Consider the following 25,974-nt stretch of genomic DNA (forward strand, 5'->3'; position numbering starts at 1 on the left):
TTTCATCACTTTTAATCAAAGTTTCAAGTTATTAAATAACTTAAGCCAAAGTACTTTTCTGTGAAAACATCTTTCCAATTAATTTTATCACTATAAAAGCTAGTTTTTCCCACATAACTGGTGAAACTAATCAATATGAGTACAGCCATATATGCAGGACACTTATTAACACTTTAAGAGATGCAAATTAATAGGAGTCTGACATGCTTTTCCACTCATTTAATATTATATGCTGTTACTTTAGGTTACTCATTAGTACAAACTCACCTCGAAACAAACATGGGGACTAACATTATATGACAAGATTGAGAATAATCTTAGACGATCATAAAATATAAACACATTTTAAAAATCCTCTTTGAACTCTTAGATGCATTTGAAAACTTTGAGATAATGCATTTAATACAATAGGCTGACAGCCTGAATAGACAAAACAATCATCATAAGTAGACTCCGATGTTATAACTAAACAGGATACAATATATACATTATATTTATATAGTATATATACACTTATATATATCAATTTTAAGATTTACCATAAAGCTACAGTAATCAAGACTGTGTGGAATTGGCAAAAGGATAGACACATAGATCAATGGAACAGAAGAGGGCAGAAATAATCAACTGATTTTTAACAATGTGCCGAGACAGTTCAGTGGAGAAAGTATAGTCTTTCCAATAAATGGTACTGAAACAATTCAGCATACATATGCAAAAGAAAGGGGAAAAAAAAAAGAACCATGTCACAGACGTCACACCTTATGCAAAAATTAACTCAAAGTGGACCATACATCTCAATGTAAAATATAGAAATATCAAGTTTCTAGAAGAAAATATAGAAATTTGCATCATCTTGGATTTGGTGATAAGTTTTCAGATATAACACCAAAAGCACAATCCATAAAAAGAAAAAATTGGGCTTCCCTGCTGGTGCAGTGGTTAAGAATCCGCCTGCCGATGCAGGGGACACGGGTTCGAGCCCTGGGCCGGGAAGATCCCACATACCGCAGAGCAACTAAGCCCCTGAGCCACAACTACTGAAGCCCGCGCACCTAGAGCCCGTGCTCCACAACAAGAGAAGCCACCGCCATGAGAAGCCCGTGCACCTCAATGAAGAGTAGCCCCCACTCAACGCAACTAGAGAAAAGCCTGCACGCAGCAACGAAGACCCAACGCAGCCAAAAATAAATAAATAAATTTATTAAGAAAAAAAAGAAAAAATTGATAAACTGGTCTTATCAAAATTACAAAGTTTGGCTTTGCAAACAAACGAACAATCATGGTTAAGAAGAATGACAAGACAAGCTATAGAGCTGGAGAAAATATTTGCAATTCACATGTCCAATAAAGGACTTAGAGCCAGAGTATAAAAAACTGCTATAACTCAACAAGAAAACACGCCCCCCCAAAAAAAGTTGAGCTACTTTTCCAAAGAAATTATACAAATGGCATATAAGCATATGAAAAGATGCTCAAAGTCATTAATCATTAGGAAAATTACAATAAGATACCTCTATTCACCTACTAGAATGACTAAAAAATTTTTTTTAATTAACAATTCCAAATGCTGGTTAAAATGCTGTGCAACAAGCACTCTCAGTCATTGCTTGTGGAAATACAAAATGGTACAGCTAATTTGTAGTTTCTTAACAAAGTAAAACATACACTTACAATACGGCCCAGCAATCCCAACCCTAGGTAATTATGAAAGTGAATTGAAAAACTTGTACATATAGAAGTCTGTAAACGAATGTTTACAGTAGCTCTATTCATAATCACTAAAAGCTAGAAGCAACTGAGATGTCCTCAGAGGTGAACAGATTCACAAATTGTAGTACCTCTGTACAATGGAATACTACTCAGCAATTTTTACAAAATGAACTCTTTTTTTTTTTTTTTTTTTTTGCAATACGTGGGCCTCTCACTGCTGTGGCCTCTCCTGCTGCGGAGCACAGGCTCCAGATGCGCAGGCTCAGCGGCCATGGCTCACGGGCCCAGCCGCTCCGCGGCATGTGGGATCCTCCCGGACCGGGGCACGAACCCACGTCCCCTGCATCGGCAGGCGGACTCTCAACCACTGCGCCACCAGGGAAGCCCCAAAATGAACTCTTGATTCACACAACAACATAGATTAATCTTAAATGCATTTGGTAAGTGAAGGAAGCCGGATCTAAAAGACTACATGCTGTATGGTGCTATTTAACTGGCATTCTGCAAAAGGCAAAACCGTAGAGACAGAAAATACAGATCAGTGGTTGCCAGGAGTTGGGAAGAGGTTGACTGCAAAGGGGCTGGCACAAGGCACATTTTAGGTGTTGGAAATCACTGTGGTGGTGGATATGTGACTCTATGCATTTGTCAACACCCATAGAATGTTACACCTAGTCTAAGAAGGTGTAATTTACTGTAAAACTAAGAGTGAAATTTACTGTATGCAAATTTTCAGAATCAACCAGGATGGTGGGGGTAAGGGTGGGAGGATCCCAGGATGGAATGCAGACTAACAAATGTAACTGTATTACAAATATATGATATAACCTAACTGAAATGGATGGGGGAAAATGAGCTGACTAAAGTAATGTTGGAAATGTGTTTTGACTGGCTATCATAAGGCTAAAGTAAATGCAACTGTACATAAATGCCTTACTTCCCTTGGTAAATTTGTTTCTCACAGGGGTATAAGTTAGCAATTCTGAAACTACTATGCATGTATACTAGGGTTGAACAAATAAGTAAATAAGTTGTAGCTAATGAAAGCCATGTTTCTCACTGTCAAAGAAAGAAGTTACAAACAAGCAGAGAAGGCTAGAATGAACCCTGTAGTTCTAGATTAAAACTGATTCTATATGTATGAATTCACCATGTGTGTATACACAGGTAGAAAGATACAGAAATAAATATAAATTTGTGTGTACATATGAGTTAGCAAACATACATACATTTCCCTTTCTATCTGCTCAAATGGCCTAGAAGCAATGGCACCCCATTAGCGATGAGCACCCCAATCTTGTTTCTAATTATCATTCTCCAATAAAGAAACCAAGACTCTTTGAAGAAATGGCTGATTCTATGACTGGGATGAGCAAAATACAAGTCTGGAGCTTCTTGTAGTGTCACAAAGTAAGGAAGTGCTAAAAAAATAAAGGATAAGGCATGTCCCTTAAGGGATAAGGTCTTTGGGGGCATCCAAGACTGCTCACACATTCTGTATTATGCTAGAAGGACTTCACAGGGCTCAACATATTATTGTACTAATGACGAAAATTTATCACAGTGACACAATAAGGTTACACAGCAGATAATTGAGGGAAAAAGACACATTGGCCAGAGTCTGGAGAAATCCACCCACAGGCTTTCTATACCAGAGGTCCAGGAGAGGACACACTAGGTGTGTTCCCTTTGCTAGCAGTGAAAATGCAGTGGCACATGTGTAATGTTTCTCCTATTGAAGCCCATTTAAGACTCAGCATTTAGGGATTTTTTGGGGACTAGTCATGTAGGCATGCTTTAGCTGGCATCTACCAAAATCCCAGGCTCTCAGAAGGAAACAGGTATTCAGTGTCTTAAGTGGGCAAAACAACCTTACCAGTATAGAGAATTTTCCATATCAGTGTGGGGAAGTTTTCACAAACCAAGTTCACAGATGCCAGCCAAGGGCAACCTTGCAAGCAGGCCCTTCTAAAGATAGCAGCCTCTGGCCTGCTGTGTTAACTCTTTCCTGCACAGGGTATATCAAAAGGACACAGGACCCAGGGCCAAAATTGGAACAATCTGAACAACAAAACAAATAATTACTGTATTGGATTATAATTCAAAGAATAAAATAGATATCCATGAGTCTATACTGCTATAAATAAGTGAAATAAATAAATAAATAAATAAATAAATAAATTGGGTGGCGGACAAATCTTTGTTACAGGAGAATTCCATATAATAATATAGAAGGAATTAAAGAAATTGAAAATCACCATTAGAGCACCACAATGATAAGTGCTTCAAGAAAGATCCCCTAAAATTAGCAGGTGAAACTAAGAAGAAACAGAATATTTGCATAGCTTCAAAGTACCTCACCCTCCAAAAAAGAACATTAATTATTGCGGTGGTTTAAGCATTTGTTCACAAATTCTTTAATTTGCGGTGGTTTAAGCATTTGTTCACAAATTCTTTAATAATCATCCTTCTGGAATGTGAAGCCTAATTCCCTTCTCCTTGAGTATGGACTGGACTGGGCTTCTTCTAGCAAATAGAGTATGGAAAGGGGAAAATAGTAACTTTACAGTACAGAGAACTGGCAGACTTCAGCTTAACCATGTGATTAACATCATCAGTTATGTCATGTTGATACCAGGTACCCCTGATATGATGTAATCAGAAGGGCACTTCACTCTGATATCATTTCCAAGTTTAGTCTAGTCATGAGAAAACATCAGAAAAATCCCAGTTTAGGGACATTCTACAACATACCTGATCAGTAGTCTTTAAAAGTGTCAAGGTCATGAAAAACAAGGAAAGACTGAGAAATTATCACAGATTTAAGGGAACTTAGATGCAACGACCAAGTCTAACATGGACTGGGTCTCAAAGCCGAAAAAGGACATTAATGGAAAAACTGGTGAAATCAGAATTTACTTAGTAGTTTAGTTAATAGTACTGTACTAATGTTAATTTCACAGTCATTGTACTATGGTTATAAAACATGTTAATGTTAGGGGAAGCTAGACGAAGGATATTCATGAGCTCTCCAACTATATTTGCAACTCTTCTGTAAATCTAAAGTTATTTCAAAACAGCAACAAAAGAATACTTAAGCACTTAGGCTGGAGCATACTAGTTGCTAACTGTTGTTAGCTTCTCTTGGTTAATTTACTTGGTAATCATTCCCAGAGGTTGATAGTGATGGGAAATCTCTCTTGTTGCCCTTACTCCAAACAAAAACTGTATTTCTGGACTTCCCTGGTGGCACAGTGGTTAAGAATCCGCCTGCCAATGCAGGGGACATGGGTTCGAGCCCTGGTCCAGGAAGATTCCACATGCTGCGGAGCAACTAAGCCCGTGTGCCCCAACTACTGAGCCTGTGCTCTAGAGCCCATGAGCCACAACTACTGAGCCTGCGTGCCTAGAGTCCATGCTCCGCAACAAGAGAAGCCACCGCAATGAGAAGCCCATGCACCGCAACGAAGAGTAGCCCCCGTTCGCTGCAACTAGAGAGAGCCCGTGTGCAGCAACGAAGACCCAACGCAGCCAAAAATAAATAACTAAATTTATATTAAAAAAAAATAGGGGCTTCCCTGGTGGCGCAGTGGTTGAGTTTGCCTGCCGATGCAGGGGACGCGGGTTTGTGCCCCGGTCCGGGAGGATCCCACGTGCCGCGGAGCGGCTGGGCCCGTGAGCCATGGCCGCTGGGCCTGCACGTCCGGAGCCTGTGCTCCGCAACGGGAGAGGCCACAGCGGTGACAGGCCCGCGTACCACAAAGAAAAAAAAAAAAAAGTTAAAAACTGTATTTCTAAGGATGAATGATTTTAGTGGAGACTATTTTCCAGAGTGTCAACATGGCTGGAGATTAGGTCTGGACCCATGACCACTCAGGGATGAGATGAGCTGGCTACATACACCCCTACAGCTGGCCTCAACCCTACTAGCGCAGCTATCTAAGCCTGTGTTCTGTTTTTTTTTTTTTTTTTTTTTTGTGGTACGCGGGCCTCTCACTGTTGTGGCCTCTGCCGTTGTGGGGCACAGGCTCCGGACGCGCAGGCCCAGCGGCCATGGCGCACGGGCCTAGCCGCTCCACAGCATGTGGGATCTTCCCGGACTGGGGCACGAACCTGTGTCCCTTCCATTGGCAGGCGGACTCTCAACCACTGCGCCACCAGGGAAGCCCTAAGCCTGTGTTCTTGAGGCTGTTTGGAAATGTATGGCTCGGGATGCCAGAATCAAACCAACACTGAAGCCAGAAATACCTAAAAATGGGACAGTGTAAAAAAATGTGGCCAATATGGGCCTTACTGCTGGCCCTAAGGGTTCTAGATAATACTAACTTCAACAGTGGTCAAGTAAGAGGCTGGCGAAGGGTGAAGAGGCAGCTTTGGAATACTGTAAACTGTATTGTGGTTTTACCTGTGCTTCATCCTACATTCAAATATTTCTTTCTCCCATTGGAAATGAGCTTTGTAGTTTTACCTGGCTAAGCTCCTTCTTGCTCAGTGGCTTTTGTAAAACTACAGTGAAGTAGTTTTTGCTTATTATTTATGCTCCCACCTACTTCCAAAAAGGATCTAAGATAGCTTATTCCCCAAACAATTTTGCTAACCCTAGGCCTTCATTCTCTTCCAGACCATCTGTTCCTTTTCACCATGAAGTCATAGTACTAAATTTGTGACAGTACAATCATTCCCATGGCAACAGGATGTGGTCCTCACCACTGAATCCTGATTTCACTCTGACCAAGATCAAGCAGCAGGAAGATCGGGAAGTATATTGTAACATTTTCTATTCTTTTTCAAGTTTTGTTTCTCTCTCAACAAGTTCTTAATTTTGATTCTAAAATCTTATACTCAGCCTAGATATGTGTTTTTGCATAGTTTACATATGAAACATTCTTTCAGTGAATAATTAGATATGCAAGTCAAAAAATAAGTTGAGAATAATCACACAAGCCTACACACACACACACACACACACACACACATACACACACACACACACACATACACTGTGATGTATAAACTTGCTTGACAATGGGATGTTTTACAAATACCTTTCTGGTTTGTATAGAAGAAAAGAGAACACAGAATCCATTTAAAAGACACGAAACTTCAAACCTAAGAAGTTTGCTTTGATGACTGTGACAGGCAGTGGAAGGCAGCTGACCTAGTTTCTACTTAGTGCTTTCCTTATCTTGCTGAGCACAAGTAAAACATCAGAGGGTCTTCCCACGTGAGACCAGAGCAAGATAGATAGATGGCTGGCTTTATTTATATAAATGACCAATACCTGGATATTTTGCCCATTTGTTTTAATCACACTCAGCTTAATTACACAATCTTTGGAGAGACTCCTTAGAACACCATTCACTATACTGTGAAATTGAGTAAAGGGCATGAACTTTGAAAAGAGAACTAGTTACTGGAGTATCAGAAAATACCTGATTAGTACATTAAGTTAGCAGTCTTACAGGACAGGTGACAAAGTGTGTTATAATGAGACTCTGTTGGACATTCCACATATTATATATTTAAAAAATATACATATATAATGTCATATATATGTTATATATTATATGTCATATTATATGTTATATATTATATAATACATATAACATATTAAATATGTATCATAACGTATAACATGTTATAAGTATATGTATGTAACAGAAGAAAAGTGTAACATGTAAGAACTATCTTCTCTCTCCCTCTGTTCTCCCCCAGCTTCCATGTTGAGTTAATGGGCTAAGTGGGGGAAGGTAGAGGAAGAAAGGGTGATAAGAGCTAGAAAAAATAGCTGGAGAAGAAGCTAAAGTGATTTATGTTAATGCTTTAAAAGGTAAGAAATTACTTGCAGTGGAAAACATGTGGAAGGAAGAGGAAGTGGAAAGAGAAAGTAGACAAGTGAGAGATAAAGGGAGTGACTAAAAAGCTGAAAAGGAGCATTTTGACAGCCGTTCCTCTGTGATGTGGGTGTTTTGGGGGAAACAAACAGAAAAGGAGGATTTTAAAGTTCTGTTGTTTGTTATGTTATATGATTCACCACTTTGCTACCTCTTCAAGACTTCAGTAAAGACAAATTATTTTTCAAAGCTCTTTAGAGATGGATTCATAATTCTTCTGAATGAAATAAAATGTTCAGATGGACACTAAGGGCTACAGTAAGCCCTATTCTGATTTTACATATATATAATCAGCTTCTCTTGAGGAAAAAGATGAGCAGTGCCACCACTACTGCTATCTTTTACCCTTGGAAAATACGTTGGCCAGAGCTATCCCACTCCCAAGTCATGTCACATTTGTAGTGGCCAGAGATGGGTGGCATTCTATGGTCTGGAGTTTTTAACTCTAATGAAATTTAATTTTAGCCTTTAAGAATTTAGGAATTTAGATGATCAAACATGGAAGAGTGGAAAAAGGCACTATGACTGCTTTAGGGAGGCCTAAGGCCAAGCCCTAAACCCAGTCTTTGAGGACTAAGAGAAGGCAAGACCAGACTACAGAGAGCACCATGACACCTAAAGAACAGGCCTCACTGACAATGAGATGTCACATCCAGGCTTGCTCCAATCTGACACTGATCTCTCTGAGTCTTGTTACACATTGTGACTGGTCAGAAAATGCAGAGACTCCTACTGTACCCACGTATAGGAATATGGCAGTAAGTAGTAAGGAAGACTTTGCATGAAGGTCATCATCACTTTTGATGTCATCAACATTTTCTAAGTATAGACATCCTAATGGAGCATATGTAATGATTCAGGGGAGGGTAAGGTAAAACAAGATGGAAGAGATCATCTGGATAGAAATGGGAGGCCAGGGCAGGAATAGGAAGGATCAACTATTCCCCACTGTCCTGCATAACATTAGTTCATAAGATGTGCTGTGGGTTTTTTTTTTTTTTTTTTTAAGGATCTGTGGGAAGCTAATTTTGGACACATTGCATATTTTTTTTCCCTTTGGGAAATACATACTTGCATGTTATAGGGTCTGTGATGTCTCACCAAGAAAAAAACTTCTGTTAAACTACTGTTGCCCAAACTTATTTGGTGATACATTATTTAGCAACATCTATTAACATCCAAAGAGACTACTATTATTCAGAACACATATTGTTTAATATTGGGGTAGATTATGTGTATGAAACCATTTTATAACAGGTTATATTACTCTTATACCTAAAAAAAAAAAAAAAAACATACTGAGGGACACCGGCATTTGTCAAGCTATACCCATTTACTGTGACTTTTGATCTTCCTGTAATTTCAGTGTAGGGCTTCACGCTACTATACTTGCTTCATGAAAACTGGGTGGGGTTTATATCTGCACTCTCTATAGAGATGCATGCTTTCTCCATTTCTCCTAAACGCTCAGTGCCTTTATAATGCCTGTTACTACCCAGGAACTATCATTAGGCACATCTCTAGGATATACACTTTCCTTTGCAGAGTTGCATGCATCAGAGTTTTGTTTTGTTTTGTTTTTTTAACTCCCTCCCACCAAAACCAACCTCATTCCTCAGGAACTGCTTTCTGCTAGGGGACTGCTATGAATAAATCCACCCTAATGTTACCATGTTACACATTTGCAACATAAAAAGGGCTTGCAAAAAAAAAAAAAAGGGCTTGCTGAAAATGCAGTGCCTTTATCCCAAAAAAGAAAGTTCACGGTAGGGGTTTCCAGAACTGGAGGAAGTTAACAACAGAAAATGTTTGGGGTTAGATGGCTCTTTAATGATCCACAGATTGTACCACTTAAGAAGTCACCTCTTGTCTTTACATGAAGGGAAATTAATTTGCAGAATGATGCTCTATTTGAAGAAGCCATGCTTGACTGTGTGGTATATTTCTTTTCAATAGTCCAAGAATTGCTGGTGCAGTGTTTTATGAATAACATTCAGTGTAAGGGAGTATCTATTTACATTTAATAAATAAATAAATGACTATCTGCATGGCTGTGGATTTTTTTGTTTTTAATTTTTTGTTTATTTGTAAATAGATAACATACTCACATGATACAAAATGCAAAGGACACAAAACAGCATACCATTAAAAGGATGTTTCTCTCCTTCCTCTGCCCCTCAGTGATCCTGTTTTCCTCTCCAGAGGCAACAATTACTACCAGTTTCTTAAATATCCTCCCATGGATATTCTATGTGTTTACAAACATACACATACTTTCCTTTTCACACAGACGCTAGCATAATATACACACTGCTTTCTACCTTGATTTTTCTCTTATCAATATATCTTAAATATCCTTCCATATTAATATATGGAGAGCTACTGCCTTGATTATTTTAACAGCCGTGTGGTGTTCACTGGATGCCTGTGTTATTTTATTTCATCATTCTATTGAGGGATATATTGTTGCCAATCTTTCATATTATTAACTATATTGCATTAGTAGACTCACTGAATAAACACCTAGAAATGGAATTTGTGTCCATGGGTATGTACATTTTTACTTTTGAAAGATATTTCCCAATTGTTCTCTATCCCTTATACACTCACCACTATGTACGAGTGGCTACTTCCTTAAATCTCTATTAAATCAGTATTTTATCAAATGCTTTGATCTTTGACAATTTGGGAAAAATTGTGTATATTTTTATAACCTGAGAACCAAAGATAGTTAGGGAAGTGACAACTTAGGATAAGTGTAAAGGGCATTTACCTATCTTTTCCATTTGTAATATGAGACAGAATTCCTCATCTTACTTTTTTTTTTTTTTTTTTTTTACCACACCCATGCAGCTTGTGTGATCTTAGTTCCCCAACCAGGGATTGAACCCGTGCCCCCTGCAGTGGAAGCACGGAGTCCTAACCACTGGACCGCCAGGGAACTCCCTCCTCATTTTACTGAACTCAAGAACTTGTCCCTAAGTAGAGAGGTATTGGATTAAAATAATAAGTTGATCTTAAATCAAAAGTGATTGAGATTTAAGTAGGTTACCTCAAAAAGTTAAAGACTCTTTATACCAAGAGGTCCTTATATATACATTAATTCTGGCCTTGACACTTTGGAAGTAGGGGGAAGACTACAACCTCTCTAGGGTTTTCTAGCTTCATGATTTCTGTAATTCTGCAGATATATGAAGTATTAAACAATGAACAGAATACTTTAATTACCAGCATTCACAGTTACAGTTTGTAAAATAAAGAGAAAACATTTCTTTTATAGATCACCAAATATAAATCAGGAGAAAAGGAGGGAGACCCCAGCTGTCTCCACCTTCACCCTCCTAGTCCTGTGGTTACAGCCAGTTGGAGCCATTCAGCATCGCTAATTGTAAATTCACACCTCTCACCAGAACCACAGCTCCTGGGCTTCCTGTTAGTTCATTTCATTATTCCTGCCACACATATTCTCTCAGTTTATCAGGTCACCTCCCCCTGCCTCTTCCTTCCCAACCCAAGACAACCCAGTCTTCTTCCCAATGAGAAATTTATCTACATCACTATCCATCCTTGCTTTCTTCTTCTTTTTTAAAAAATTTTTATTGGAGTATAGTTGATTTACAATGTTGTGTTAGTTTCAGGTGTACAGCAAAGTGAATCAGTTATACATATACATGTATCCACTCTTCTTTAGATTCTTTTCCCATATAGGCCATTATAGAGAATTGAGTAGAGTTCCCCGTGCTGCTTTCTTCTTTTCTAACATAAAAATGCAGCATAAACTCAATGTCCATCCTGACATCGGCAGAAATATAACCTTAACCAATTTTCTCCCTTTCTCTGGGTTGTATTTAAATTTCAGTTTGGGTACTGCATTTATGCTATGGGCAGGGGTTGGGTATGGACATGGTTTGGGGACCCAGGCCATATAGACTGCAGCCACTATCTATTAGCACTGGCAGTCAGTAGATCACCAGCATAAGCCATCTGTCAGCCCATGCTGGGTGCTGCTGGGCCGTCAACTCATTCAGGCCTTTAGGTGCTCCTGAAGTCATTCCACTGAAGCATGGCACTGGCTGGGGCCCATCTTCCTAGACACTGTTCAGTCTTTCTTTGCCCTTTTTTCATGAAAACACATTTTCAAAGTACATTTGATAATATAAACCATCCATGTACTTATGACCCAAAATGAACATATGTTACTCTTTCATATTTTCCTTCAGTACAGTAAAGGGGAAGTTCCCTATGTGCCCTTCACAGCTTCACTCCCTTCTCTCCCTCATTCCCTAGAGACAACCAATAACATGAATTTGGTACAAATCTAGTCCATGTTGTTATGCTTTTGTTTTATTTATTTGTAGCCAAAACCAATATCTGGTATCTGTTTTTTAAAAGTTTACAAATCAGGTGGGAATGTAAATTGATACAGCCACTATGGAGAACAGTATGGAGGTTCCTTAAAAGACTAAAAATAGAACTACCATACGACCCAGCAATCCCACTACTGGGCATATACCCTGAGAAAACCATAATTCAAAAAGAGTCATGTACCACAATGTTCATTGCAGCTCTATTTACAGTAGTCAGGGCATGGAAGCAACCTAAGTGTCCATCGACAGATGAATGGATAAAGAAGATGTGGCACATATATATATAATGGAATATTACTCAGCCGTAAAAAGAAACGAAATTGAGTTATTTGTAGTGAGATGGATGGACCTAGAGTCCGTCATTCAGAGTGAAGTAAGTCAGAAAGAGAAAAACAAATACCATATGCTAACACATATATATGGAATCTAAGGAAAAAAAAAAAAGGTCATGAAGAACCTAGGAGCAAGACGGGAATATAGACACAGACCTACTAGAGAATAGAATTGAGGATATGGGGAGGGGGAAGGCTAAGCTGGGACAAAGTGAGAGAGTGGCATGGACATATATACACTACCAAACGTAAGGTAGATAGCTAGTGGGAAGCAGCTGCACAGCACAGGGAGATCAGCTTGGTGCTTTGTGACTACCTAGAGGGGTGGGATAGGGAGGGTGGGAGGGAGGGAGACACAAGAAGGATGAGATATGAGAACATATGTATATGTATAACTGATTCACTTTGTTATAAAGCAGAAACTAACACACCATTGTAAAGCAATTATACTCCAATAAAGATGTTTAAAAAAAAAAGTTTACAAATAGTATCATACTAAATATGCTGCAATTTGATGTTGCAGAGTATTTTCAAGATGCATCCATGTACTGATACTAGTTATTTTAACTTCTGTATAGTATTTCATCAAATCAATATACCATATTTTGTCAGTACCCTATATATTCATTCTTGGGGGTATTTCCAGTGTTTTATTAATACCAACGAAATTGTAGTGACTATCCTTTCCTGCCCCTTTTCACCTTATCCTACTCCTTAATTATCTCTATTTGAGTAAATGGCTCCACCAGGCACGTCGGCCAAAAACCTCAGTCAGCCTTGAAACTTTTCCCTCACACCTCAAATCCCCATCACCAAGTTGTCTGTTCTGTATCCTGAATCCAATCACTTCTCAACACTTTTAAACAAGTCCAAGCCACCGATGGCTCTCTCCCACTACTGCAATAGTTTTCTATCCTACCTCATGTGCTAATTCCACTTTACCTTACAGGCTTGCTTTCTTTCTTCCAATGTTCCAAGCTCATTTCTGCTTCAGAGCATTTGTGTTTGCCATGCTTTCTTGCCTGAAATGTACCTTCCTCAGAGCTTAAACATAGACCTTGCTCCCTCATTTCTCTAAGTCTCTCCTAAAATTCACCTTCTCAGGAAGGCCTTCCCGATTCATCCTACCTAAAATAGCACCTCCAGCCCCCATCCCTTTACCCTGCTAAACCTTGTTTCACAGTACTGGACCCTCCTTGAACTGGTACATAGACTCTTCTTCTAATAATTTCTTTTAAGGCTTATAAAATATCTATTATCTATATCTAATCTATATATCTCCATAAGTCTGTTTCACTTAGTTTCATGAGAGCAGTCTTTGTTGACTTTTTTATTCCCAAAGCCTACTATGATGCTTGGTTCAGGTAGGAACTTGATAAACATTATTCAATCAATGAATCAATGTATCCTCATGCATTTTTCAACATTTGTTTTAAATTACGTATCTAGAGGTGGAGTTTCTGGATCATAGAACGTGTGCACTTTCAACCGGACAAGGCATTTCTAAACTGCTCTTCTAAGTGGTTGTACCAATTTACACTTCCAACAGCAGTAGGTAAGATTTCTTGCTTCCATACAACTAATAGTCAACAGTTGGTATTGTGAGTTTTAGAAATGTTTCCCAATCTGATAGATGCTTTATATTTCTCTGATTACTAGGGAGGTTGGGCATATGTTCTTTTACCTATTTTTCTGTCAGGTTGTTTGTCTCTCTCTTATTTATAAAAGTAATTTATATTGTCTGAATATTAATCCTTTGACATATATGTTACAACTATCTTCTCCCAGACCGTGGCTTTCCTTTTAATACGGTGTGTGAGATACTTTATCAAACAGAAGTACTAAATTTGGAGTATTCAAATTTATTAGGCTTTTCCTTTATTATAATTTGTGCTTTTGACGTAATGTTTAAATAATCCTTCCTTCCCCTGTGGTCATAATGTGTGCACCTATAATTTCTTCTAACAATTATAAAGTTTTTATTTTGTCCCAGGTTTAGATCCTTAATTCATCTGGAGTTTAGTTTAGAGCAGTGGTTCTCAAACTGTAGTATGGGGATACCGGGGGTCCCCAAGACGTTTTGCAAGACCAAAACTATTTTTGTAATAATACTAAGACATTATTTGCTTTTTTTCACTCTCATTCTCTCATGAGCAGCAGAATTTTCTAGAGGGTACATGACATGTGATGATGTCATCACTCTGATGGCTAATGGAATGTGTGCTTATCTGTTCATGTGTTTTATACATTTCTTACTTTTAATTTTCAATATAGTGTCTTAGTTGGTTCAGGCTGCTATAACAAAATACCTCAGCCCGGGTAGCTTATAAAGAGCAGAAATTTATTGCTCACAGTTCTGGAGGCTGGAAATCTGAGGTTTAGGGTGCCAGCATGGTTGGTTGAGGGAACCTCTTTCTGGTCACAAGCTTCTCATTGTATTCTCACATTGAGGAAAGTGCTATTCAGTAAGTTCCCTACATACAAACCTTCAAGATGTGAACTTTCAAAGATGTGAACGTGCATTCCATCAATGTCAGGCATGAGTGAAATTGTAGCTTGCCCTCCGTCTCCTATTTTTTTTTTAATATTTATTTATTTGGTTGCTCTGGGTCTCAGTTGTGGCAGGTGGGCTCCTTAGTTGTGGCATGCAAACTCTTAGTTGTGGCATGCATGTGGGATCTAGTTCCCTGACCAGGGATGGAACCCGGGCCCCCTGCATTGGGAGCTCAGAGTCTTAACCACTGCGCAACCAGGGAAGTCCCTCCATCTCCTACTACTGATGATCCTTCAGCTCTACCATCTCCCACTGCCTCTCTCTTCTCCAGTAAGTAACTTTTCTTGCCTGTTCACCTGATGCCAGCCCCTGTATGCCAGCTGTTATATGGTGCTACTGTACTTTTCAAGGCACTGTACTATAAGGTTAAAAATGTTTTATTTTTTGTTTTTTTTTTAATGTATTATCTGTGTGAAAAGTATTATAAACCTATTACAGTGCAGTACTATATAGCCGATTGTGTTAGTTGGGTTCGTAGGCTAACTTTGTTGGACTTAAGAACAAACTGGACTTATGAACGTGCTCTTGGAAAGGAACTCGTTTATATATAGGGGACTTTAGGATTTCAGCACATGAATTTTGGGTGGACACAAACATTCAGATCATAGCATTTGGTAAATATCGACAGATACAACCCATATAAACAAAAACTCTGAGGGATCTTCAATAATTTTTAAGAGTGTCAATGAGTTCTGAGGCCAAAAAATTTTAAGAACTGCTGGCATAAGGTATGAGATAGTGATCTAATTTCATTTCTTTCAGTACAGAAAGTCAGTAGCCCTCAAATTCACTAGGTCTATAATGCTTCCTCTATCATATGCCAAGGTCCCATACACACTTGTGTCTACTTCAGTGCTCTCCTTCATATTACAACACTGCACCATCTAATTACTATAGCTCTATGAGGAACCTTCCTGTCTGGGGAATAAATCACACTCCCTTGGTTTTTTAGAATTGTCTTGGATATTCTTAGACCTTTTCTCTTTATAATTAACTTTAGAATTAGTTTGTCAAATTCCACAAAAAAAGTTTTGTTGGGATTTTGATTTAAATTGCACTTAATTGTGGAGTATCATAATACTTATGGTATTGATTTTTCTGTGAATTTAGTATTACATAATTTTTATTAAAATCTTTTATTGCTCCTTTGGTATTTTAGCCATAAAGGTCTTGCACATTTTTGTAAGATTTATTCCTGGGCATCTTATTGTTTCTATTGTAATTGTAAATGGAATGTTTAACACCCGCCCCCCCCCCCACCACTACATAGGTGTATGGAGTTCCTATTACTTAGGTATATAGGATTGCTATTGATTTTTCACATTGATTGTGATTTAGCAACACTGCTGAACACTTAGTCTAATTTTTTTTTTTTTCTTGAAGAGCCTCTTGGAGATTCTAGTTTAAAAAATGATGTTGTCTGAAAACATTTTGTTCTCTTCCTTGCTAATGATTGCATACCTTTTTTTTCCTCTTAAATATAAGGACTAGAACTGGTAGTAAAATGTTTAATTATAGAGGTTATAGCAGGTATGTCATGTTCTTGACTTTAATGGGATTGCTTTTATAGTCTCATAATTATATATGATGTTTGTTATAGACTCTTGGTATATACCCACATCAAGTTAATAGTCTTTGTTAGCTAAGAGATTTTGTTTTTAAATTATAGTTCTTGACATTTTAATGCTTTTTTTGTATCTACTGAGATGAGCATATGGGTCTTTTCCTTAATCTGATAATAAGGTAGATTACAGATGCATTTAAAATTTTAGTAGCACCTTTATATTTGAGGTAAACTTTATTTGTGCTTGATGTGTTTTTTTTTTTTTGTATACGCTGCTGGATTTGATTTCCTAATTACTTGCACATAATTTCCTTATCAGTGTTCAAAAAAATGAGATTCATCTATAATTTTCCTTGCCTGTAGAATTCTTCTATTTTGGTATCAGTATCATAGGAACTTCATAAGCTGGGTTGTCTTTACTTCTATTGTCGGGAATAATTATATAATTTGGGATTGCCTGTTCCATTAAATTTGGTAAAACTTACCTGTAAAACCACCTGGCATGGTTTCTTTGGCAAGGGATAGGGGAAGGGTTTGAGAGACTGTGGACTATTGATCTATTTTGTTGATGACTGATTTATTTAGATTTTCTATTCCTCCTTAAGTCAACTTTTTAATTTGTATTTTTCTGGTAAATTGTAAGTTTTACCTCAGTTTTCAATTTATTGACATAAAGCCACTCAATTATAAATTGTATAGTATAAGCAATGATATTCTTAATCTCTACTGTATCTCTAATTATGTCCCGCTTTGAATTTCTTTTTTTTAAGAATCTGAAAAAGAATTTATTGATGTCTCTCTGTAAGTGAATCAAGTGGATGCACAGCAGAAAGAAACACAGCATTGAAAATCAGCTATACTCCATTATAAAAATAAAGATAAATTACAAAAAAAAAGAGAGAGAAATTCTTTTTTTTGTTTGTTTCCGAAATTTTATTTAAGAATTCATACAAAATACTCCAGATAACTGAGTTTCAATCCTCATCTTTCTCCTCTTCTTCATCTTGATTAATCTGGAAGTAATGTAATTTGTAACTTTCTTTGCTGTTAGCAACTATGCATAACCAGTCACGGAGATTCTTCTTCTTCAAATATTTTTTGGTGAAATATTTCAAATACCTTTTGGAAAAAGGCATCTCGGAAGTTTCAGTGATCTTGCTTTTGCTTCTTTCAATTGTTACAACACCTCCTCCAAGATTCCCAGCTTTGCCATTCACTTTCTTTCCTGAAGAAACTGCTCAAAATTGGCAGCATCCATGATTCCATCTTCTACAGGATGGGTGCAGTCAAGAGTAAACTTCAGGACCTGCTTCTTTTCTTTGCCCCCCTTCACCACAAGCTTTTTCATGGTCACCATGGCGGCAGCAGAGGCAGAAAAGAAGTTGGGTGACCTCGAGAGAGAAATTCTTTCAAAATTTGTTCAGAGGTGGTGACATAACCTGGAGTCACATCATCTAGCCCCACAGCTGGATGGGTCCTAAGGCTGGACACTCGTGGGGCTGAGTGGCTTGGTGAGGATGTGCAGGCAAATGCAGCCCCATTGGAGTTATACTGCCTGGTCCCCACTCCATGGGTCCAAAATCACCAGGTGCAGGGGTGAATTTCTAATATTATTTGTGCTATCTTCTTCTCGATGTGGCTTGCTAGAAATTTGTTTTATTGGTTTCTCAAAGGATCAGCTTTTGGATTCATTGATCAACGGTATTTTGGGGAGGTTGACTCTATTCATTTCCCAGGTCCTTGAAGTGAACGCTTAGTTCATTCACTTGAAATAAGTTTTTTTAAATTTATTTTATTTTATTTTACTTTTGGCTGTGTTGGGTCTTTGTTGCTGCACGTGGGCTTTTCTCTGGTTACGGAGAGTGGGGGCTATTCTTTGTTGTGGTGCACGGGCTTCTCACTGCGGTGGTTTCTCTTGTTGTGAAGCACGGGCTCTAGGCACACGGGCTTCAGTAGTTGTGGTCACAGGCTCTAGAGCGCAGGCTCAGTAGTTGTGGTGCACGGGCTTAGTTGCTCCGCGGTATGTGGGATCTTCCCGGATCAGGGCTTGAACCCGTGACTCCTGCACTGGCAGGTGGATTCTTAACCACTGTGCCACCAGGGAAGCCCCTGAAATAATTTTTAATAAATGCATTTAATGTCATAACTTTCTTTCAAATGACTGCTTTATCTGTATTATCCAAGTTTTATCATGTATTTTCTTTGTTTTTCTTTTCTAAATGGTGTGTAATTTTTTATTTAAATCATGAGTTATTTAGGAATGTGCTTTTAAGTATTCAAACATATGAGAATTTCTAATTTAACTAAATTCTGATCACAGAATGTGGTCTGTACTATAGTGATTCATTAAAATATCTGGTCAAATTTTATAAATGTTTGATGTGTGTTTGAGAAGAATGTGAATTCTCTATTTGTTAGGTGGAGGGTTTTTATATATGTGGGTATATAATATATTCTCCAAAGAAGATATACAGATGGCCAATGGGCACATAAAAAGATGTTCAATATCACTAATGATTAGAGAAATACAAATCAAAACTACAATGAGGTATCACCTAACACTGGTCAGAATGGCCATCATCAAAAAGTCTACAAATAATAAATGCTGGAGAGGGTATGGAGAAAAGGGAACCCTCCTACACTGTTGGTGGGAATGTAAACTGGTGCAGCCACTATGGAGAACAGAATGGAGGTTCCTTAAAAAACTAAAAACATAGTTACTAAATGATCCTCTTCTGGGCATATATCCAGAAAAGACAAAACCTCTAATTAGAAAAGATACATGCACCCCAATGTTCATAGCAGCATTATTTACAATAGCCAAGACATGGAAGCAACCTAAATGTCCATGGATAGATGAATAGGTAAAGAAGATGTGGTACATATATACAATGGAATATTACTCAGCCATAAAAAAGAATAAAGTGTTGCCATTTGCAACATGGATAGACCTAGAGATTATCATACTAAGTAAAGTAAGTCAGACAGAGAAAGACAAATATCATATGATATCACTTACATGTGAAATCTAAAAAAATGATACAAATTAACTAACTTATTTACAAAACAGAAGTAGACTCACAGACATAGAAAACAAACTTATGGTTACCAAAGGGGAAAGGGAAGGAGGAATAAATTAGGAGCTTGGGATTAACAGATATACATAGCTATATATAAAATAGATAAACAAGGTCCTACTGTATAGCACAGGAAACTATATTCAATATCTTGTAACAACCTATAATGGAAAAGAATCTGAGAAAGAATACATATTTATATATATAAAACTGAATCACTTTGCTGTACACCTGAAACTAATATAACATTGTAAATCAACTACATTTCAATTTAAAAAATATTATAGAAATCTCTGTTCCCTGAAGATGATCCATTCCCACTGGAATAGAAGTCCATATTGGCAAGTAATCTTAAAATAACTTTACAATAAATGCATTCAAAGAGTTAAAAAATAAAATACCTAAAAAAAAAAAGCTTAAGAAACAAGAAGATATGAATTAAGGAAAGATGAAAATGAAAAATTACTAAATAGAGAAACAGACATTGTGATAAAAATATTCAATGAGATAAACTCTAAACTCGTTACAGTCAGAGAATGAATTATTTCAGCTTTGTTAGAGATTTAATTGACAAAATCGTAAGACATTTAAAGTGTACATTGTGATGATTTGATATACACACACATTGTGAAGGGATTACCCTCTCCCAGTTTATCAAGAATTATTGAATTAGAAGATTAATCTAAGGAATTCATGTAGAATATAGCAAATATTTTATTATTTATTTATTTTTAAAAATTGCAGTATAGTTGATTTATGATGCTGTGCCAATCTCTGCTGTAGAGCAAAGTGACTCAGTTATACACAGACAGACATTCTTTTTTTATATTCTTTTCCATTATGGTTTATCACAGGATATTGAATATAGTTCCCTATTATAGCATGTATTTTAAGCTGTATTGTGGCAGTTTAAAATTACAGCCACAGATTCTCTGATACTCCTTCTATTAAGAGATGGGTCTAGCCCCTGCACTCCCCAATCTGGGCAGGTTTGACTAAGTAAGGTGGAAGTGATACTATGTGATTTTTGAGCCTAGATAATAAAAGTCTATGTAGCTTTTGCCTTGTTTTCTGGAATAGTCACTATTGGAGCCCTGAGCTGCCATGGAAGTAGGATGATTACCATGAGGCCGCTACAGTGTGAGGAAACCCAAAGCACATGGAGAAGTCATGTGCAGGTACTCCAGTCTATAGGTCCAGTAGAGTCCTGCCTTTGTCACTGTAGCCTAGACATGTGAATGAAAAAAAAAAAAAAGAAAAGAAAACAAAACAAAACAAAATACAGCCATTCAAGTGACCACCAGTCTTCTCATTTGACACCCTGGACATCATGAAGCAGAGTCAAACTATCCCTGAAGTACCTATCCAAATTCCTATCATACAGAATCTTGGAGATTAATAAAATGGTTATTGTTTCATGCCATTATGTTTTGGAGTGGTTTGTTACATAGCAATACATAGAATACATGAAGGATGCACCTAATTAGTAGTTTTAGGAAGAGAATAAATGGTATGGTGGAAGTCATATTTGGAGAGATGATACTAAGAATTTTCTAAAGTTTTTGAAAGAAAAGCAGTTATTAAGTGCAAAAAAAAATAAAAAAAGAAAAGAAATTCATATCCAGATGCACTGTAGTGAAGATGCCTAACATTGAGAATAAAGAGAAAATTTCAAAAGCCACCAAAGAAAAAACATAGATTACCCATAAAAGAATGATAATTAAGACAACAGAATTCTCATCACCAACAAAGGATACCAGAGGTCAACATGGTAATAATTCCAAAGCACTGAGGGGAAAATAACTGTCAACATAGATTTCTATACCTGGCTAAGCTATAATTCAAGAATAATGGTGAAATAGAAAACTTTTCTTTCAAAACTGAGTTTACCAACCATAAATTTTTATTGAATGAATTACTAAATGATGTATTGCAGCAAAAAGAAAAGTGAGTTCACAATAAAAATGTGGTATTAAAGAAACAAGTGGTAAACACAAAAATTGATAAATTAGATTGATAAATCTAATTATACATTGATTGTATAGAAACTTTTATGTTATGCTCTAATAAATACGGAACTAAAATTCTAGATAGCAGTAACTGCTCAATACATTTGGTAGCTAAAGCACAGCCTTGTTGGGGCAGAAGGATAGTTGTATTTTAAAAACTATAAATTGTTAGGAAATAAATAGTTCAGTATACATTTAAAAATTTAAGAGTAGCTGCTGATGGCATAGGCAAAATATAATCTATAGTTTCCAAATTAGCAGAGGTAAAAGTAAGAGAATTTGAAAAGTTATCAATTCAACAAAAGCAGTTAAGGTAAGCAAATGAATAAAACAAGGAGAAAGCATTGTAAACAGAAAATCAAAAGTAAATGGTAGAGATGGTAGAGGTACTTTTAAACAGATCATACTCATATGAATTGAACTTCCCAGTTAAACAACAGAGACTGTCAGGAATAAAAAAAGAAAATCCAGCTACCTGCTGTTTACAAAAGATGTGCCAATAATAAAATAGCATAGAAAGGTTGAAAATAAAGTAAAAAGTTATAGCAAGCAAATGCTAACCAAAAAAAAGTTATAGTAGAATACGAGTATCAGATAAAATAACTGCTTAAAGCAAGTATTGATAAGGATAAAAAGATATTACATAATGATTAAAATTATATTAAAAATGATAAAAATTTAAAAATCACCAAGAAGTTCTATCCAGCTAACCGTATAACCATGAAATTAAACAAAAAGTAACGAATTATAAGAAAAAAAAAGTAGATCAACAATAATATTGGGAAGTTTTAATATAATTTTATTAGAAACTCACAGATCAATTAAACAAAACTAAGTTGAGAGGTTGGTTAATGTTTTTAGCATTAACTTGCCTTGTGTGTGAATTGTAATTCGCAGCTCATCTTAAATGGTAGCTTTATCTTTCTACCTATTCCACTCCATTTGCTGTTTTAGTGTAGCCTCCATGTAGATCCGGAGACCCCATAGTCCAGAACTAGGTGTCACAGGACTCCTGACCCTCAGGGATATGGGGAAGATAACACATCTGTCCCCTAGGCAGGAAAGCAGACTGGCATAAGTCCTGTGTGCACTGATTTCTATTCTTCCTTCCACCCCCACAGATAGGTAGGGGCTTTGTTTGTTTATTTATTTTGTTTTTTAAACTCTAGGTCAGGGTGGAAATCATTTGGAAGCTTTTCCCAAATCCCAGTTTCACAGTGAGCCTGCCTAATGTGCCACACCCTGTACGGGGTGCTGTGGATCCCCACTGCTCTGAGGAATTCAAACTCCTAGCCAACTTCTACTTACTTCCAGATCCAGAAGACCATCAGGGTCACAGCTCTAGCTTTACCAACCTAGTGGTGTTGCTTTTTCATTTCTGTTACCTAGAGATGATTATCTTGTGAATGAACCCAGAGACATCTCTTAATAAAAGAATAAAATAAAAAGGTTTTGTGATTGGAGTTCTTGGAGAAGATGTGGAAATTCAAAGCATAGCTCACAATACCATTTTGACTATTTTCCTCTGCCTTTCTGGATGCGAGGAACTCTGTGGTCTTGCTACCTTCTTTGGCTTTACTCAGTAATAGGGATTGAGGTTTCTTCTGTTCTCAAATGCCAGAAACCTATTAAGAATCTCTATAAATCTCCTCAGGCTTCTGGCGAAGGATGGGAGGCAAAGCACAAAGTCCCTTTGTTTCTTTCTCTCCTCTCTGATTTTCTGTGTTCATCAGTTTGAGGAACTTATAATATATTCTGGTGCTAAAGCCTTACCCTTAAATCATCAGTCTTTGTCCTGAATTCTTCAGAGCCTTTGTGACTTTGTAACCCGAAGTTTTAAAATCCTAAAGGGCAAGGGATAAAAGAAAACATTGGGATTGGGGGAGAAACTCCACAATTTACCATCTCATTGTTATTCTACCGGAAAAGAGATTTCCATCTCTGCCATTGTGTCCTGAAAGTCTATCTCTTCCCATTTCCTCAGAAGCCACATTCCTAACTACTCAGCCTCTCTTATCCTTATTCTTCTATCCTGGATCCTTACTGCTGAAGGCTCTCACCTCTTCGTAAGACAAAACCTCTCCTAGCTCTCTCATTTTATAGGCAAGCTTTCTGAAACCACTCAAGCATCTTTAGTTACCATCTACATGCTGATGACACCCAAATTCACAACTCTAGCTCAAATTTCTCTCAAGTTCTCCAGATCCTCAAGATCTCTCAACTCCAGACAACTACAGTTCAACATGTCCACAACAAAATCATTATCTCCACATCCATTCATCTCTCCAAACTATTTCTTCTCTTATGTTTTCTATTTTCTTCCAGTTTCCCAAGCAGAAACCTGGGAGTCTCCTTGATTTCTTCCTCTCCATCTCTCACAGCCAATAAATGACCAAGTCCTGCCATTATATTTCCATTTATGGCATATTTATAGCCAAGTATTTATTACATACCACTAGAGCGATAGCAGCATAATGAATTAAAGATGAGGTTAAGGTAGTAGAATAAAAAAATTAAAATGTCATTGGATTCAAGGTAAAAGTATTTTTGGTAAAGGAAACATATTAGTATTACCCAATAGAACAGAAAGTTTAAAAGAATAAAAACTTACAATTGTTAGGTTGTTAGATTTAGTTAGAAGGTTCCTAGTGATCTCAAAATCACCTAAGGGGTAAAAGAGGATTTTCTGCAGAGTGTCTAGTAGTTTAACAGCTGTCTGGACTGCACTGCTTTGTAATGATTTGTTTTAAATTGGTGTTTTCACTCTTATCGTATGGGTAAGAGGTAAGAGAAGGGTAACACTCGCATGGTACCCAAGGGTCAAATTCTTATGATATATTTTGTTTTGGAGAATATCAGCTTTTAAAATGGCAATACAAAGTTTCTCATGGTCTATATCAGCCTTTTTGAACTGGATCATTAAATGGAATCATCTCGAACTTGCCAGGCAGCAAGAACCAGGGATGTCCTATTCAGCAGATAGAGATTACTGAGTCTGAAGGTATATTTCAGAGGTCGCCAAGTCCCTTTCTTGTTTTTAATTCAGACTGGGGATCTAGTCATTTCTTAGTGTCTCTCATGGAAAGTAGATTCTAATAGATAAGTGTCTAACAACTATTACTACCACCAGGCAGTGTGCTTCTTTGCTCATGCATCTCTTCTTTCTCTTCCTCCAGACTTTATAGTTTTCTTTTTCTCTTTCCCTGCTCTTGCTTCTTCCTCAATTCAGTTTTCCTGCCTCTCTTTTTCTTTCTCACCCATAAATAGGAAAAAAAAAAAAAAAAAGCAAATGTTGAGTTTCCTGACTGGTCACATTCCAGAGAAAGGAGGAAATGCAGGCTGTTATACAACTGGGAGGGGTCAGGTGTGACCTAAAGTTGAGGGACAAGAAGAGAATTATAAAGGTAAGAGAAGGCAAAAAGGTTAAGTAAAGGTTTGATTTTAGACTTTTATTACGTAAAGTGATTCTTTTGTGAATCCCATCTAGGGCATTTCATACTTCTCAGGCTATGATGGTTCCCAGTAGATCCAAAATTGCCAAAGAAGGTCAGTAATGATGTATTCAAAGATGATCACTCTCATCAGCTTTTGTACAAAAGAATCAGTACCTGACATTGTGTTAGAGTGAGCCATAGGAAATGCCTTAGGAATTGTCTCTAATGAAGTCTTTTTTTTTGCAGTTACCAGTATGTGAAAAGCTATTACATCTATTTTTAATCTTTCTCCTATTCAGTTTCCAATGTTGCTCTCAGGCTTCTGTAACTTGGCAGATAGCTCAGGTATTCTTTAAAAACAATGACAACTAATGAAATTCCCAACAACCACAGCAACCGCCAAAACAGTGAAATCTACTTAGCTTTTTGGTTGGTGGGACATGTTGAAAAATATAAGAAATAAAAGCCACCCACAAATAATCTGCCTCACAAAAACAATTGCTCTTAGTATTATATTGTATTTCTGCCCATTTTCTATGCAATTCTATGTCGGAGTTATACTTTATATATATTGCAGTATATAACTTATATAAGTTATATTAACTTAAATATAACTATGACATAGAGTTACATAGTTTGTATCTTTCAGGCAAATTTTAGTCTAGAATACTTTCAGCTATCGTTTTCCATCACTGTTCTGGCGGTTGAACTATATATATTTCTTTTGCTGCTGGGAAATAGAATTTGAAAAAGTTAACTCTGCAAAATCTCATTCTAAAGGACTTTGCAGTTGACCAGGACACTTAAGTGGATTATCCGATTGCATGTCTTCACTTGATCTCCAGGTGGAATGGTTCCAAAGACCTCTAACAGCTTTATCACTCTATAGTATAACTGCCCCTTAATTCTCCTCTAAGCTTTAAACCCTGAGAGTAAGACTGTATTGTTCACCATTTGCACCCCAGTGACTAGCATGTGACCCAATACATAGAAAATTCGCAATATATTCTTGATGATTGAGTGAATGAAA

At 37.2% G+C, this 25,974-nt stretch overlaps 1 protein-coding gene and 1 pseudogene across 2 annotated transcripts in view; both read right to left on the bottom strand.

The window, feature by feature from the left end:
- The window catches only part of NMNAT2 (nicotinamide nucleotide adenylyltransferase 2), a 208,087-nt gene that overhangs the window by 178,726 nt on the left and 3,387 nt on the right, over window positions 1-25,974 (bottom strand). The window lies entirely within an intron of this gene.
- On the bottom strand, window positions 17,330-18,533 carry LOC308610172 (large ribosomal subunit protein eL22-like; annotated as a pseudogene). Its single transcript has one exon. The product of its transcript is annotated as a large ribosomal subunit protein eL22-like (transcript).

The sequence above is a fragment of the Mesoplodon bidens genome (assembly GCF_964165515.1).
Source record: "Mesoplodon bidens genome assembly, chromosome: 2".
Taxonomy (NCBI): Eukaryota; Metazoa; Chordata; class Mammalia; order Artiodactyla; family Ziphiidae; genus Mesoplodon; species Mesoplodon bidens.